Source organism: Giraffa tippelskirchi, chromosome 6 (assembly GCF_054371585.1).
Source record: "Giraffa tippelskirchi isolate mGirTip1 chromosome 6, T2T-mGirTip1v1.2.pri, whole genome shotgun sequence".
NCBI classification, from domain to species: Eukaryota; Metazoa; Chordata; class Mammalia; order Artiodactyla; family Giraffidae; genus Giraffa; species Giraffa tippelskirchi.
In genome coordinates, this window is record NC_137280.1 from 121,696,238 (window position 1) to 121,712,898 (window position 16,661).

At 44.3% G+C, this 16,661-nt stretch overlaps 1 protein-coding gene and 1 long non-coding RNA gene across 8 annotated transcripts in view; one reads left to right on the forward strand and one right to left on the reverse strand.

Annotated features, from left to right (window-relative positions):
- The window catches only part of SPOCK1 (SPARC (osteonectin), cwcv and kazal like domains proteoglycan 1), a 653,451-nt gene that overhangs the window by 148,247 nt on the left and 488,543 nt on the right, over positions 1-16,661 (reverse strand). The gene's annotated exons all lie outside the window — the stretch shown is intronic.
- LOC145510162 (uncharacterized) lies at positions 681-14,643 on the forward strand. The gene is made up of 3 exons (XR_014056841.1): positions 681-1,247; positions 9,793-13,435; positions 14,350-14,643. It is a non-coding gene; the product is annotated as an uncharacterized LOC145510162 (long non-coding RNA).

The window sequence follows — 16,661 nt, forward strand, 5'->3', positions numbered from 1 at the left end:
CCACCTCTCACTTGGGGCTGTGCCATCTTAGTTAAGGAACAATCTTTTTGTGAGCTTCAGTCTTCACCTGTAAAAGTGAGGACAACACCATTTCACCCCAGGGCAGGGAGGGCAGCCTCCACAGTGAGTGGCGAACAGCAGCAGGGGGTGTTGTCACTGCAGGCAGGCTTATCACCCGGTCCTAAGGGCTAGGGCCTGCCCACCTGGGAGAGGCTGGGTGGAGTCAGCTGTGATTTTCCATCCTTCTCATTATTTATGATTCTCCCTAGGTTGATGGAAACTTTATGAAGGAAAAAAAACAACCAAGCAATTCCAAAGCAATATAGTAATACTGTTTTGAGTGACTGAAAAAGCAAGTCAAGCAAAATGACAGCTACAGGGATAAAAATGTGGATCTACAAAACATGCAATCAAGAAAACCTGTGAGCTGTGAAAATCAAGTAACCTCAGGAACCCTCCCAGGCTCCCCACAGGACCAGCTCCCAACAGTAGAGAGAAGTCGTGGTGGTGGGGGGGGGGTGGGCACCAGTGAGGGGGAGGGTAGTCACCAAGGAGATGAGACTTGGGGAGCTGTCAGTGCCGGCAGCATCCAGGGCATGCGACAGAAGTGCTTTGTTTGTGCGACAAAATGATGGGGTGGTGTGGACAGGGTCCTCCCAGGGGAGCCCTGGGGCTGCCCCATTCTCAGCCTCCAGCTGTCTGCTATGGCCCTGAAGCAGCCCAGTCACACACCCTGTGGCCCATCCTCCATGAGTGGGCTCGCCACTCTTCCCATGTGGCTGTGATAAAATAATGATGGCTGCCCAAGACAGAAACAAACAAGAAAGTGGTTTCCATGACAACCACTTCTGAGTGAGGGACTTGGGATGACACCACACAGAGGCAGCCAGCGCCTGAGGGGCAGCTTGTGGCCCACGGAGACCCAGCCTCCACCCTCCCCATTAACACCCAGTGCCTGTGCCAGGCTCTGCGAGACGCCATCCTGGGCTGGGCCAGCCCAGGATGGGAAAGAAAGGGTCCCCTGAAGGGGAGGAATTAATACAGATATAACCACAAAAGGGACATCTCAAACACTCAGGAAAGGGGGCTGCTCATGATACTTGAAAACAAACCACCATCAACCGAGGAATGGTCAAGGAAGATGTACTGTGATACATATATACAATGGAATATTACTCAGCCATGAAAAGGAACAAAATGTGTCATTTGTAGAGACAGGATGGAACAAGAGACTGTCACAGAGTGAAGTAAGTCAGAAAGAGAAAAATAACTATGGTATATTAATGCATAATATATGGAATCTAGAAGAAATGATACAGATGAATCTATTTGCAAAGCAAAAATAGAGACATAGACATAGAGAAAAAACATGGACACCAAAGTGGGGAATAGTGGGTGGGATGAACTAGGAGATTGGGATCGACATATACACACTACTATATATAAAATAGATAACTAATGAGAACCTACTGTATAGTACAGGGAACTCTACTTAATGTTCTGTGGTGACCTAAATGGGAAATGTGTGTGTAGTCATTCAGTCACATCCTACTCATTGTGACCCCATGGACTGTAGCCCACAAGGCTCTTCTGTCCATGGAATTCTCCAAACCATTCCCTTCTCCAGGTGATCTTCCTGACCCAGGGATTGATCCTGGGTCTTCTGCACTACAGGCAGATTCTTCACCGTCTGAGTCACGGAATCAAAACCAAAAAACAGGGGATATATGTAGACATATAGCCAATTCATTTTGCTGTACAGCAGAAACTAACACAACATTGTAAAGCAACTATACTCCAATAAAAGTTAATTTCAAAAAAAGAAAGAAAGAAAATAAACCATCAGAACAGCACAGCTATAGCTAAAAAATTGACAAGCCAGCCTAAGCCATTATCTGTGTGTATTTGCCAAGGCAAGATTAATAGCCCTTCAGGCTGCAGCCACAGTACTTCTTGAGAGCTAAAGAAAAAAATTCTTTAAAAATATGTATGATTAAAATCCAATTTTCTTGCCAATTCTAACTGAATTCAGTCCCTCCAAGATGAGTATGAATTGGGCAGTTCTATTGTACTGACTTTGGCAGTGTGGGGATTATGTCTGTCTGGACATGGCGAGTTGTCAGGGTGATGTTGCAGGGAAGCCTGGCTCCTCCTTTAGTTGCTGAAGGATCACAGGAGAATTAATACCTGAGTCCAGCCTACTTTATTATCTCAACAAGAGGTTAAACATTAGGGCCTGTCTCACAGGATGAGTGTGAGAATTCAGTAGGATCCCATCATGTCACAGGGGGTGACACAGGGCAGACACCCAATGTGGTATGGACACCAGTGATCATACGATCAGCAGGGCACATGGGGGGCTGGGGTGTGATGTCCAGGCCAGGAGACATGAGCTGATTCCTGGAGAGGGGTGCAGGAGCACACCCCGGCCTCTGGCCTTCTGAGTAAAGGGGCTGATTTTGCTTAATTCCTTACAGTAAAGGGCTTTCCAGGCCGGGGCAGGCCTGAGCCCATTTATCTACTCTCCTTGCATGGCTGGCAGACTTGGCTAGGGTCACATTTCTGCCTATCCCTTCCAGCACAGAAGTCAGGCCAGCAACCAAAGCTGCTGGTGACTTAGACTTCCAATAGGGCCCTGTATCAGAGATACATAAACCCCAACTCAGAAATCCCAGCAAATCCCAGGAAAGCTGCTGCAGCCCCAGAAAGCACAGCCTGCTCAGTCCACCCACATCAACAATCTGTACAGAGAAGAAGGGCTCAGCAAGTGCTGGGTGGATGGATGGATAAATTAGTGGGGTGACATCAGGGAGAGTCAGGTAGAGGAGTGAGCCTGCAAAAAAGCATTCCCACACTTGTATAGTCAAAGCTATGGTTTTTCCAATAATCATGGGATATGAGACCTGGACCATAAAGAAAGCTGAGCGCCGAAGAATTGATGCTTTCAAACTATGGTGCTGGAGAAGACTCTTGAGAATCCCTTGGACAGCAAGGAAATCAAACCAGTCAATTCTAAACATAATGAACCCTGAACATTCATTGGAAGGACTGATGCTGAAGCTGAAGCTCCAATACTTTGGCTACCTGATGGGAAAAGCCAACTCAATGGAAAAGACCCTAATGCTGGGAAAGATTGAGGGCAAGAGGAGAAGGGAATGACAGAGGGTTCCAACAATTGGATCTGTTGACAGATCCAACAGATGGTTGGATGGCATCACTGACTCAATTGACATTAGTTTGAGCAAACTCTGGGAAATAGTGAAGGACAGGGAAGCCTGGTGTGCTATAGTTCACAGGGTTGAAAAGAGTCAGACATGACTTAGCAACCGAACAACAACCTACAATGCTGTGTAGGTATTCATCCACTTCTGCCTCCTCACCATCCCTTAAGACCACTCTGAACTCAGGGCCACCCTGATTTTACCAAGACACTCAACCACACCTGAACCTGTTCAGCCGCATACTACAACAAGTGGCAGAATGAATGGAAATAGGCCTTGACACCATTTCACACCAAGAGCTGAAGCATTTGCCATGGTGAATGCTTCCACAGGACCTATAGTGAGAGACTCCTCATGCCAGCCAGAGCCTGCTACAGAGCAGGCCTTCAGCAAGGGGTGCCTTCTACCATCATCCCCATCACCGCCTTCACAGTTCAGGATACGAAGCAACCTGCCTACCTGGCAGAAAGAGGCAGAAAAGACCTCAGGAAGAACACGCAAAGTATGATATAAAAGCTGGGTCATTGGGTCAACTCTTTGAGAACTGCCACCGCTATCTTCTGATGTTGCTCATCCTGGAAGAGGCTACACAGTGGGATCTTTCTGAATGATGAAGGCTACCAGTGTCGAAAAAGAGAAACATGGAAACAAATGTAGGTACTTGGGAAAATGTGCTAATCTTGAGACACACTCCACAGGTCTGATCATCTTTTAAAAAACCCATTTTAACAGTTGTACTTAGGTATAATTGGCATACCATAAACTATAATTAAAGTGTACAACTTGATCAATAAAAATTCATGCACACTCAAGAAAACATGGTCATAATCAAGGTAATTACCATGTCTTTTGACATCATTGCCCAAAGTTCCTTCATGTCCCTCCTAATCCCCACCACTACCACAGGAAACCAGTGATCTGTTCTCTCTCACTATAGATTAGCATGCATTTTCTGAAGTTTTATATCAATGTCATCAGGTAGTATGCACTATTATCTATCTGGCCTTCATGCAGCATAATTATTTTAATATTCCATCATGACATTACATTCATTAGCAGGTCATTCTTTTTTATTTCTGGGGAGTATTCAGTTGTATGGATATACCACATTTGTTCATTTATTCACTTGATAGACACGTGAGTTGTCTGCAGTCTTTGGTTATTATAAATAAAGGCGCTATGAACATTTATGAACAAGTATTCCTGTGAACATATTCTTTCCTTTCTCTTGGGTAAAGATCTGGAGTTAGAATGGCTAGGTCATATGACAGTACTTCTTTTTTAAAGAAACTTCCAAACTGCTGTTTTCCAAAGCAGGTGGACCATTTTACATTCACCAGCAGTGTGTGAGAGTTCCAGTTCCTTCACATGACAGCCAACACTTTACATGACCATTAAAAAAAAAATGACATTCTCATGCAGTGATGTCTCATTATGGTTGTAATTTGCATTTCTTCAATGATAAATGTTGATCTTTTTTATGTGCTTATTTATCACCCCCATAACCTCTTTGATGGAGTGCCTGCCCAAATATTTTGTCTACTTTTATTGGGTTGTTTCTGCATTATTTAATTTAGAGAGTTTTATATATATATACATATGTGTGTGTATATATATATATATGTATACATATACATATATATATATATTATATTCTGGACACAAGTTCTGTATCAGCTAGGTGATTTTCAAATATGTTGTCCTTAGGCCGTGGCTTCATTTATCATTCTCTTCACAGTGACCTTCAAAGGCAGAGTTTTTCTAAAAGTATCAATTTTTTATTTTATGCATCATGCTTTTGGTTTTTTATCTAAGAAATATTTGCCTAATCCAAGATCACAAAGATGTTTCTATTTTTTCCTAGAAGTACACAGCTTTAGGTTTTATATTTAAATATATGAGATATGTATTTTTATACTTTTACAAGTTTACCACTTTTGCTTTTCCTAAAACCATCCTGCAAATATAGCTTCCTTTCTTCCATCCATGTTCATTTTCAGCATTCAACACTGGAGATAATAAGATTAGCAGGAGACATTTTCTCCCCTCAAAGACTGTATGTTTTTTATTTAGGAAAAATTGTGAATATATGCCAAAGTGGAGAAATTAGTATAATGAATCTCCACAATGCCAACTAAAATTGTCGCTCCCCATCTGGTTCTCTAAGGATGAAGTCACTAGTCACTACAGTTGCTGACCTTCAACACACCCTAAAAGGGGTTCAGGGTGGAGATCAGGAATACGGTCGTCTAGGCTCTGGGAATGGAGAAGGCAATGGCATCCCACTCCAGTACTCTTGCCTGGAGAATCCCATGGATGGAGGAGCCTGGTGGGCTGAAGTCCATGGGGTCGCTAGGAGTCGGACACGACTGAGCGACTTCACTTTCACTTTTCACTTTCATGCACTGGAGAAGGAAATGGCAACCCACTCCAGTGTTCTTGCCTGGAGAATCCCAGGGATGGCGGAGCCTGGTGGGCTGCCGTCTATGGGGTCGCACAGAGTCGGACACGACTGAAGCGACTTAGCAGCAGCAGCAGGCTCTGGGAAAAACTGTCAGAATAGGATTTCAAATAGTTAGTTCAGAAGATTTCATGAGCCCAAAAACCACTAAAATCATTAACAGAGACATCTACTCCTTGTGACTAGCAACAACCTTCTTTCAAAATATGTGCTTGATCACATGTATCCCTCTTCACCAAACTCACCCATATAATACTGACTTTCACCGCTACCTCTCTGGAGCAACTCCTCAGAACTATCTCAGACACTGTCTCCCAGGCTACAGTCTTCATTTGGCCCAAAATAAAGCTTAACTTACAACTCTTATGTTGTGCTTTTTTTTTTTTTTCCAGTTGGCTATAACATCAGTTCAACCATTTCCAAGATTTTGTCACATTTGCTTGATCTTACTTAAATTATCTTAAAAGCAAATCCTCTATGTTCTTTACAGTGTATCTCTTTTTAAAAAATGTGTTTTCCTTACTCAACTACAATTCTATCAACACATCTAATTCCCAGTCCATCATCAATTTCCCTCAAAGTCCCCTTGGGCTTATCCTAGTAGGAAGGGCTCAAGGATGCTTCACTGAGGAGATGGTGCTTAGGCAGAGCCCTGGAGTTGAAAATCGCAGGAATGTGTTTATGCCGTTTTGGGCAGAGGAAGATATGGTAAGGAAGTCTCAATCCATTCTATCCCATTACATGTGCTAAAATGCACACACACAAAAGGATGAATCCTTTCTACTCCACCTCTGTTTTGCTTTGTTTGGTGCCAGGGAATTGGGTCCTGTGGTCGTATGCTACAAATAAATGCTTAATAGAACTGAGGACAGGTGACTGCTCTCCAGAGCTCCCAGCAAGAAAACAGTGGAACAGATGAGAAATGTAGCAGATCTTGCTCAGGACCACTTTTGGGGAGTTCCACCCCACTTATGCCTACTATCATCTTTTGGTCTCTCTATAAGGAGAGGAAAAAGCAAATAAAACCTTATAAGGAACTTCATCTGGTCAACCCAGTCAGGGTCCCTGGGTTCCCGTGCTACCTAGTTACCACTGAAGAGCCCGCCTTTGGGGAGGTTTGCATTTAAAGGCAATCACTAGTGCCTTTGGATAAGAACTTGGGGAAATTGCTCTTTTGGACACAGGATCTTCCCTGCTGCAGAAGATCTTCCATTCTGAGCACCTTGATGGACAGAATCCAACATCACAGGAAGGTGCCACTCTTGGCCAAAGGATAGAGCACTTCTATCCTATGCATGGTATGGTGGTGGTGGTGGTTTAGTCGCTAAGTCGTGTCCGACTCTTGTGACCCCATGGACTGTAGCTTGCCAGGCTCCTCTGTCTATGGGATTCTCCAGGCAAGAATACTGGAGTGGGCTGTCATTTCCTTCTCCAGGGGATCTTCCCAACCCAGGAATCAAACCTGGGTCCCCTGCATTGCAGGCAGATTCTTTATCGACTAAGCTATGAGGGAAGCCCATGCATGGTATATAAAGATGCAAAAACATTCCACTTGTTTTAGAAAGGGAGAAAACCACCGAAGTACTATGGTAAAAGGGAGACCATCATTTAAGTCATATCTCTCAATCAGCAGTTACAGCATCAGTTCACAGTAAATTCTAACCCAGCTAAAGATCCCCTCTGTAGCCATGAACTTAAATGATGCTTGCTCCTTGGAAGAAAAGTTATGACCAACCTAGATAGCATATTAAAAAGCAGAGACATTACTTTGCCAACAAAGGTCCGTCTAGTCAAAGCTATGGTTTTTCCAGTAGTCATGTATGGATGTGAGAGTTGGACTATAAAGAAATCTGAGCACTGAAGAACTGATGCTTTTGAACTGTGGTGTTGGAGAAGACTCTTGAGAGTCCCTTGGACTGCAAAGAGATCCAACTAGTCCATCCTAAAGGAAATCAGTCCTGAAGATTCATTGGAAGGACTGATGCTGAAGCTGAAACTCAATCCTTTGGCCACCTGATGCGAAGAACTGACTCATTGGAAAAGACCCTGATGCTGGGAAAGATTGAAGGCAGGAGGAGAAGGGGATGACAGAGGATGAGATGGTTGGATGGCATTACAACTCAATGGACATGAGTTTGAGTAAACTCCGGGAGTTGGTGATGGACAAGGATGCGTGGCATGCTGCAGTCCATGGGGTTGCAGAGTCGGACACGACTGAGCTACTGAACTGAACTGAACTGAAAGGTCTCCTCAATCCCTGACATAACATACAGGTCCTAGCCCAAGGCATAGAAAGTGGCTTAGGAGCATTACCGATATATAGCACTAAAACAGTCTCTTGGAAAATGTCATGAATAAGTATGACTGTACTCATTTGAGCAATAAGCCAACAGGGAATATTCTGTTTGCTTGTTTTTAAAGAAAAACAAAAGCAACATGAATCTGAACTTAATTAAAGTTGTTTGTAATTATTTAATTAGATTTATAACACTGAACGTATTCATTCTGGCCAGGGACCCTTCTCTCTTCTAAAGGATTGGTTGGCAGAGATCTCATGTGCTTTGCAATTTTTCCTAATCCTTAATTTCATCTTCTGTTGAGGTGAGGATGCTCATAATCGTGTTCAGGTAATTGCTTTATCAAATGGTTTAATTGTGCATTCAACGGAACTGACAACAAGAAGGTTATTCTTCCTAATGTGTTTTTAACAAAAGCACTAACTAATTACATGGCATTCTATTCAGGGCATTTGAGAAGAAGAAATGAAAACCTATTCTTCAAATCTTGGTTAAACACATGTTTGCATATACAGCATAGAAATAAGTGGTAAAATAATTAGTTTCATGGCTTCCTTCTGCTATAACTTCATAGCTAATCGGCATTTTGAAGCAGACCATGTAAATTTTTAGGATGCATTTTCACCATGGATAGTGTCTGAACATCTGTGCTTTCTGAAAATGTCACGATAACCATTTTGCCTGAAAATTTATCCTCAGGAACCAAAAAGACTTATTTTGGCATTTTCCAAAAAGAAATAAAAGCTTAATACAACTGAGGACAGGTGTATCTCATGATTAGAAGGAAGTATTACAACATTAGGTCAAATGGTTTAAAAGATTTCCGAATCAAAATGGTGCTGAATCTATTTTATTTTAGATGAAATTCCTCTTCAACTAGATAATTAACATGTCTGGTATGGGCCTGTGTTATATGTTCCTTTTTGCCTACCGTTTCTAGAAACACGTGCAGGCCAAGTCGTTTCAGTCGTGTCCGACTCTTTGCAACCCCATGGACTGTAGAACACTAGGCTTCTCTGTCCATGGTATCCTCCAGGCAAGAATACTAGAGTGGGTTGCCATGCCCTCCTCCAGGGGATCTTTCCAACCCAGGGATTGAATTTGTGTCTCCAGTGGCTCCTGTGTCGCAGGCAGATTCTTTACCCGTGAGCCACCAGAGAAGCCCCTCCCAGAAACACAGAACACATCAACACATCCTGATATGCTCAAGCTAGTGGCATTCAGCTGAGGCCTGCAATGACACAAATATTTAATAGCATTCAATATTTTAAAAGGTGATTATGAAACACTACTTTAAAATTTTTATTCAGTCCAGTAAATACTCTTTCCCTTTCCCTCTTTTTTTCTGGTTTGAAAAAAAAAAAATGCTACACTTGATCAAAGTGAAGGGTAGAGTTAAGAGGGTCACGTGACCATAATACTTAATTAAAGATGGACACACAGTTCAAAAACAGCCGATTGGAATCCTTTCCTGGGATTGAAACACAGATATTGGCAAATTTCTTTGCAGTTTCTAGGTTAGAAGCAAATAAATCTGGAGCTGTCAAAATCTATATTTTTTGCCAAGGGGAGAAAGCCTCTTGGCAGAATGAAGCCAAGCAGAGACGGACAAAGATGAGAAAGAAGGAAAGGCAGTGTTGTCAACACTGAATTTCCGCTTCTTTCTCTGAGGTCTGCCTACCCCCGTATACTTTCTAGCCTTGAATGCCAGTAAATCTTCATTTTTTGATGAAGCTAAGTTTGAGTTATGTTTCTGTCACTTGAAATCAAAAGCATCCTGATGGTACAGCTGGTATTTTATATTACTTTTCAGATGGCGTTTAACTCGTAGAAGTAAAGACTGTCACTCAAGAATCAGACAGACCATGGTTCAAATATCTACTCTGCTGCCAAGAGCTGTGCTGACCTTGGACAAAGTTTTACAAGTTCAGTTTTCTCCCCTTTGAGACTGCTAGTGGTCTCCACCACAAAAGTTTATTGTGAGAATTAGATGGAATAATGGAGAAAATAGAATACTACAGCACTTAGTACAATATCAGAGTATCTAATCTATGTTCAATAATCAAGTACTGTTGTTTTGCTGTTATTGCCACTGTTGTTACTGTTTAAAATATTACTAGGGTAGAGGCTTCTAGATTACTCCAGTATACACTCCATTCTTCTTTTTAATAATACAACTCTCAAATTTTATCTGGGTATAGAGCTGCCCAGAATGAAACTCTCATTTCCCAGCCTCTCCTGCAGCTTGGCATAGCCTTACGATTAAGTTATGGCCAGCAGGATGTGAGCAGAAGGGACCTTAGTGACTTACAGACCTTGCTTCCTCCATTTCCTCCTTCTAACTGGCTGGGCACAGCAGCCACTTTGAATCCAGAAGCTCAACAGTTTCAACTGCTGAGGATGACAAAACAGTAAAGTAAAGGACGCTGGTCATTGACAGTCTGGAGGCAGCATGTTGGCCCCAGGCTGCTTATCTTTAGAATATTTCCAAGAGAGAAAAGTAAAACTGAATCCCATTTAAGCCTCTGTTCCATTTGGACTTTTGCTATAGCAACCAGAACATACATCCTAACATACAATAAATATTTTAAATATTATTTATTCCTGTTCCTTCCCAAAACCTCATGAAAGAGAAGAGGGAATGATAGCCAAACAAGGGCAAGAACTAATAGCTGAGGGTTTTCATACTACAGACACTAACTTCTCATTATTTAGTGAGGTTCGGCACCCCCAGTCTGAAGAAAGGATGATGAAAATCAACAAGACCTCAGGGTGTGGTGGGGGTAAATGCAAAGTTGAGGTATCTGCCATGGAGGACTTGTCCCCAAACTTCAAGCTGGTTAATGTATACAACAAACTCGCTTAGAGTCAGTTAGATGCCACTAAGTATGTCTCCAAAGACATAACACTTCCCATGTTAGTTTTTTTCTAAGCTACATAAAGTTAAAATATTAATAGTGAAACCTCCAGAGAAGGCAATGGCAGCCCACTCCAGTCCTCTTGCCTGGAAAATCCCATGGACGGAGGAGCCTGGTAGGCTGCAGTCCATGGGGTCACTATGAGCCAGACATGACTTAGCGACTTCACTTTCACTTTCCCTTTCATGCATTGGAGAAGGAAATGGCAACCCACTCCAGTGTTCTTGCCTAGAGAATCCCAGGGATGGAGGAGCCTGGTGGGCTGCCGTCTACGGGGTCGCACAGAGTCGGACACGACTGACGCAACTTAGCAGCAGCAGCAGCAGCAGTGAAACCTGACCCGACTCCCTCATCAGACCTTTGATGTCTACGTGATCTGGAAGCACATGATCCAACCCTCTCCTCCCATGACCAGCTGAGAGCAGGTGGGGATGGGGTCAGGTATTTATTTTCTAGTTCTTAGTTCCCCTACAGGGCTGTACACATAGCTGCATGCAATGTCCTGCCTAATTGCTGCTGTACCTTTTGTTCCTGGGACCATGACCACTGCCATGGTGCTCCAGTTTACTCCTGCACAAAATGTGCAAAGACAAGTCTTCCACCTCATTGTCCAATCATCTTCTCTTCTGCGCAGTCAGGAGCGAAGTCAGAGAAAGATGTTGTATATTAATGTGCATATGTGGAATCTAGAAAAATGGCACAGATGATCTTATTTGCAAAGCAGAAATAGAGACACCGATGTAGAAAACAAATGTATGGATACCAAGGAAGAGGGAGGTGAGATGAACTGAGAGATTGGGATTGACATATATATACTATCAACAGTATGTATAAAACAGATCACTAATGAGAACCTACTGCATAGTACAAGGAACTTCACTCAATGCTCTGTGGTGACCTAAATGGGAAGGAAATGCAAAAAAAAAAAGGATGTATGTATACATCTAGCTGATTGGCTTTGCTGTACAGCAGAAACTAGCAAAACATTGTAAAGCAACTATACGCCAATAAAAATTAATTTAAAAAAAAGTGAGGCCCTCACCAAGGAGCCATTTGCAAGTGAAGACAATTCTCACCCAGCAAGTTCTAGGGAGACAGGGCTATCTAAAAATATCCCTGAGAACACTGACAGCGTCGACACAGCCAAAAAGCAGAGGAACTGCATAAAAAACAACCCATGCCTGTCGTGGACGCAGGGCCACAAAAATCTGCGGGAGACTAAGAAGACAGACCGAGCCTGATGCTATCTTGAGAAAGCTCATAGATTCAGGCCTGGATTCACGCTAACCCTCAGAACAGCCTGTTCGTGGGAAATGCCGGCCAACAGAGACTCCATTTGCCAAGAACTTCAAACATGACCTTTACTTGGTAGCAATTGTTGGAAACTATTAAGACAACTCTGAAAATAATATAATCCTCAGCGACAATATGTTGAAAGAAATGCCAAGCCTGTAAGGCAAGCTCTCTTTCCCCCTCCTTCACGTGTGCATTCTCAGAACAGAGGAGAACCGTCTTCCTCCACAGCGCATCTCTCTCCAGCATCCGGACAGAAAGGAGCCATTTGCTAATTGTTTCACAGCAGTTAATGAATAAATGTTGTTGGGAGGGGAGGGGCAGAGCAGAAGAATGTTTGCCTGCTTGTTTTCCCAATCCCAACAGCCAGGCTGATGCCAGGGAACAAGGTTCCCAGGGGCAAGCCGAGAACCCTCTCCTTCCTCCATGTGGCTTCTGCCTCGATATGAGCAGGCCCAGCCCTGACAGCTGAGCTCTAGTCACATGGGTATAAAAATAGAGAGACATCAAGGAAATCCTATTAAAAGAGGTCTGACCAGGGAGGGGACTTCCCTAGCAGTTCAGTGATTAAGAATGCACACTTTCATTGCAGGGGGCACAGGTTTGATCCCTCGTCCAGAAATTAAGATCCTGTATCCCACATGATGTGTTCAAAAATAAATCAATAAAAACAAATTGTAAAAAAGGTCCAGCCAGGAGAGACCCAGCAGGGCCAGAATGTGGAGCCACGGGTAACTCCACTCCAGCTCCCTTCTGAGTTTCCAGGACCCCAACATCGTTCCACATCTGCTTACACTTTTCCCAAAGACCTCTGCCCTCCAGAGGGAGGAAGAGCTGAGACTGCCCACCTGAAGCCTGGGCTAGCCAGACTTGGTCAGCCACAGTGATGCTTCCCCTCTTACAGGCAAAATTACAAGTTAGCAGCCAGGACCCCAGGAGCTTTCATCTTTCTATGCATTTAACAGCAGAGAAAGGAAAGGCACTCACAGATGCCAGGGTCCCTCTGGTTTAGGCTGAGGGCACGGAGCCATTGGCAAGAGCAACTGCAAGTCCCACCGGGACCTGGATGGTGAAGATGTCCTTCTGCTGAGCTCAAAGCTAAAATGACTCTCTATATTTGAAACGGAGACAGTCACCAAGTCCAGCTATGACTTCCTGAATGCCACTCCCAACTGCATTCTATCTCACTCTGCAACCACCATACAAGTCCAGTCCTGCCCTGATCACTTCTGGTGCACAGCCAGGGTAAGTGGAGGCAAAATATGGATCCTTAGTAAGACCACCAGGGTTCTTAGGGTGAAGTCCCACCCCTCTCATTTGGCTTTCAATGCCCTGGAAAAGTGGTCCCTGATAGTTTTCTAGCCTCATTTCTGTAGGTAGTTAACCCTCTATCCCCAGTCCACGTGTGATACCACCACAGCAGTGCTTCAAGGGGGTTCTCGTTGTGTTTCATCTCTTCAACCCCCTCTTTCCTCTGATGAAATGAGCTCTCTGTATCTCCCACCCCGATCTATACTCTGGGCGACTCCTTCCAGGTTTAAGATCTCAGTGAACCATCTACTCACACCTCCAAACTGGTTGAGGTGGCCCTGTTCCGTGTCCCGCAGCATCCCCAAAATCCCTTATCTGAACACCTAGTTTAATGAAAGGAGACTGCTCCATAACCTACCTTCCTTGTGAATTCTGTGAAAACAGGGCTTTGTCTTTTGCATCATCCCCAGTATTTAGCATAACGTGTGACAGTAAGAAAGAATTCACTAAACACTTACTGAATTTCTGGACTGCTTCAGTTTTCCTGGCCAGGACCTCAGGGCAAGTTAAATGATGAGAGTCATCCTTACTGCCTCGAAGCCACGCACAGGGGCAGGGTCTCCACCATGCTCTACCATGCCAGGCTGCAGTGCTGGCCTCCGCTTGCCTATTCCCAGTGGTTTCTGTTCCTTATCTGTTGTGGGTTATGCTTTATAGAGTCTGAATACAGAGTCATTTATTGCCATGTAACATCTTATATCCCTTCATCTCCAGACTCTGTGCATTCTTGTAGATTTTATCTTTGATCCTCGGGGAGTCACAGAGCTCTGAGTAGCATCCCTGCTGCCAGGTCACTGAAAGAGCCCTGCTACAGACAGAGGTTCTAAATGTATCTCCCTCTGTTCTAGGAGCTCCTGATCATTCTGGGTCCAGAGCAAAAAGAAAGTTTGTTTGATGGAACCTGAACACAAACACCAAGAACCAAGGACAGAGCTGACACCCAGTCTCTGTCCTCACCCTGCTCCTGACAGCGCTCCCCAGACTTCTGATCCATCTGTGAAAGGGTTAGCACTTCCCCTGGAGGACTGTGACTGTTTCTTACAGATTTCCTTGATGGTGGTGGGACTGGGTTGTAATACATTTTTGCCAAATTTTTCATGAATTTGATTTATGACATAAAATCACTTCTAGTTATACATGCATCCTGGTCTCATCCGTCCTCTGTTTCTTGATCCCAATGACCTCAAAAAGGTCATAACTCCAGGGGATGGGAAGTTATTTGTTCACTAATAGTCAACTCATTCACTCTATTAACTGCCCATCTACTGGTGGTCCTGTGACAGCTTTGGGAGACTAAAATGTGCTCTTGAACCTCAGTAAAGAAGTAGTTGTGGATATAGGGGCAATAACTAAAGCACTCCAATAGCGAAGCTGACCAGTCTGAAATACCTCCTCTGAAAGGAAGTCTAATTGCCCACCACAAGGGTTTAGAATTGGTCTTGGCTTCAGAGGTCTTGGCAATCAATGCACACCTTCAGCATTTGATTCATTTCTTTTGGAAAAAGAGAATTTCAACTTTCTAGAAGTTAAGATAGAAAATTAGGAAACTAATGTCAAAAACCAATGCCCACACCATTTTCCTGGGCTTCCCAGGTGGTGCTAGTGGTAAAGAACCTACCTGCCAATGCAGGAGACGTAAGAGACTTGGGTTTGAACCCTGGGTTAGGAAGGTCCCCTGGAGGAGGGCATGGCAACCCACTCCAGTATTCTTGCTTGGAGAATCCCATGGACAGAGGAGCCTGGCAGGCTACAGTCCATAGAGTCATAGGGAGTCAGACGTGATTGAAGCGACTTAGCACGCAAGCACACCATTTTTTCATTGCAATGATGGCCCTCCACCAGCCCCTCCCCTCTGTTTAACTTGATTAGAATTGCGTGATCACATATAGCCAGGCAGGAAGCTTGAGAATCAAACTCTGCCACTGCGCTTGATTCTTTGGGCCTCAGTCTACCCTACATGGAGGATGAGGAGAAGGGTACTACAACTTCTGATGAGAAGGCTTTAGATCTCTTATTTTGCTCCAAGAAAAGACAGCTGACCAGGTCTGGGAAGCAGGACTGAGGTAGGTGCAGGAATTCAGGGGCACTAGAGGAATAACAGGCGGGAGTCTGGAATAACAGACTCTGGAAGCCATTTCTCTTTTGAGGAATCATTCTTGATTCAAAGGAGCCTTCCAAATTCTGATCCTGCCTCTCAAACAAGCCATTTATCACTACCTGTAAGCAAGCAACCTTCTCTAACACAAAAAGCCAACTTTCCTGCCCAAACTGCAGGGGGGCCCTGACCAGCAAACATTTGCAGAGGCATGCCCTGGGCAACTGACAGCATTTCAAGCTACATCTGACAGGTTACGACTGCTTTTTGTAGCTCAAGAGTCACGGGGAGCTAAAAGCACTTGAAGCTCCTCCTGCGAACGGGAGACAGAGGTGAGCAGGCAGGGTGTTGCTGGAGTCTGATGTGCAATGTGCCACTTGCCCAAACAGCCCCTGATCACTCACTGACACTTCATGGCTCGTCTCCAATTGCCGATGCCAGGATCAGACAGTTCACTTCAGAGCTGGAGGGAATAACTGAACAGCACAAACTGGAGCTTCATAAAGACAGAACTGTTGCAAGGAGCCCCTCTCTGCCAGAGACCCCAGGCTGGGTGTTTAGCTAAGAAACTTGGCCCAGGGTGGGGATGGCTGATTTCTCTCAGTCACCGAGCTCTCTGGAACCCAATCACTAAAATTCGGGAAGGGCTGCACAAACTGGAATCTCGCCGTTCCTTCTCAGTGGGAATCCGCAAGGGCTCCTCTCTCTTGTCCATGATACTGAGCACCCACTGTGTGTCCTTTGCCTGGTGAAGGCACATGGGCATTGTTTCTGCCTCTAGGACAACACACTCTTAAGAAAGACATGCGCAAGAAGGTACTTACAGTAACAAGTGTCCCACAAGCTTGGCACAGCCCAGCCACCTGCTCACCCTCCTAGCTTTGACTGAAGGTCTCCTCCTGGACCATTCTCACATCCTCTGCTTCCTCCTCCCCTGTGCCTCTCCCCTTATTGTCAGAGCCACCATCAGGGCATCCTCTCAGTTCTTCGAACTCATCATCCTGCCTTAGAGCCTTGGTCCATGCTATTTTCTCTATCCAGAACATTCTTCTGGTTCCTTCAGGG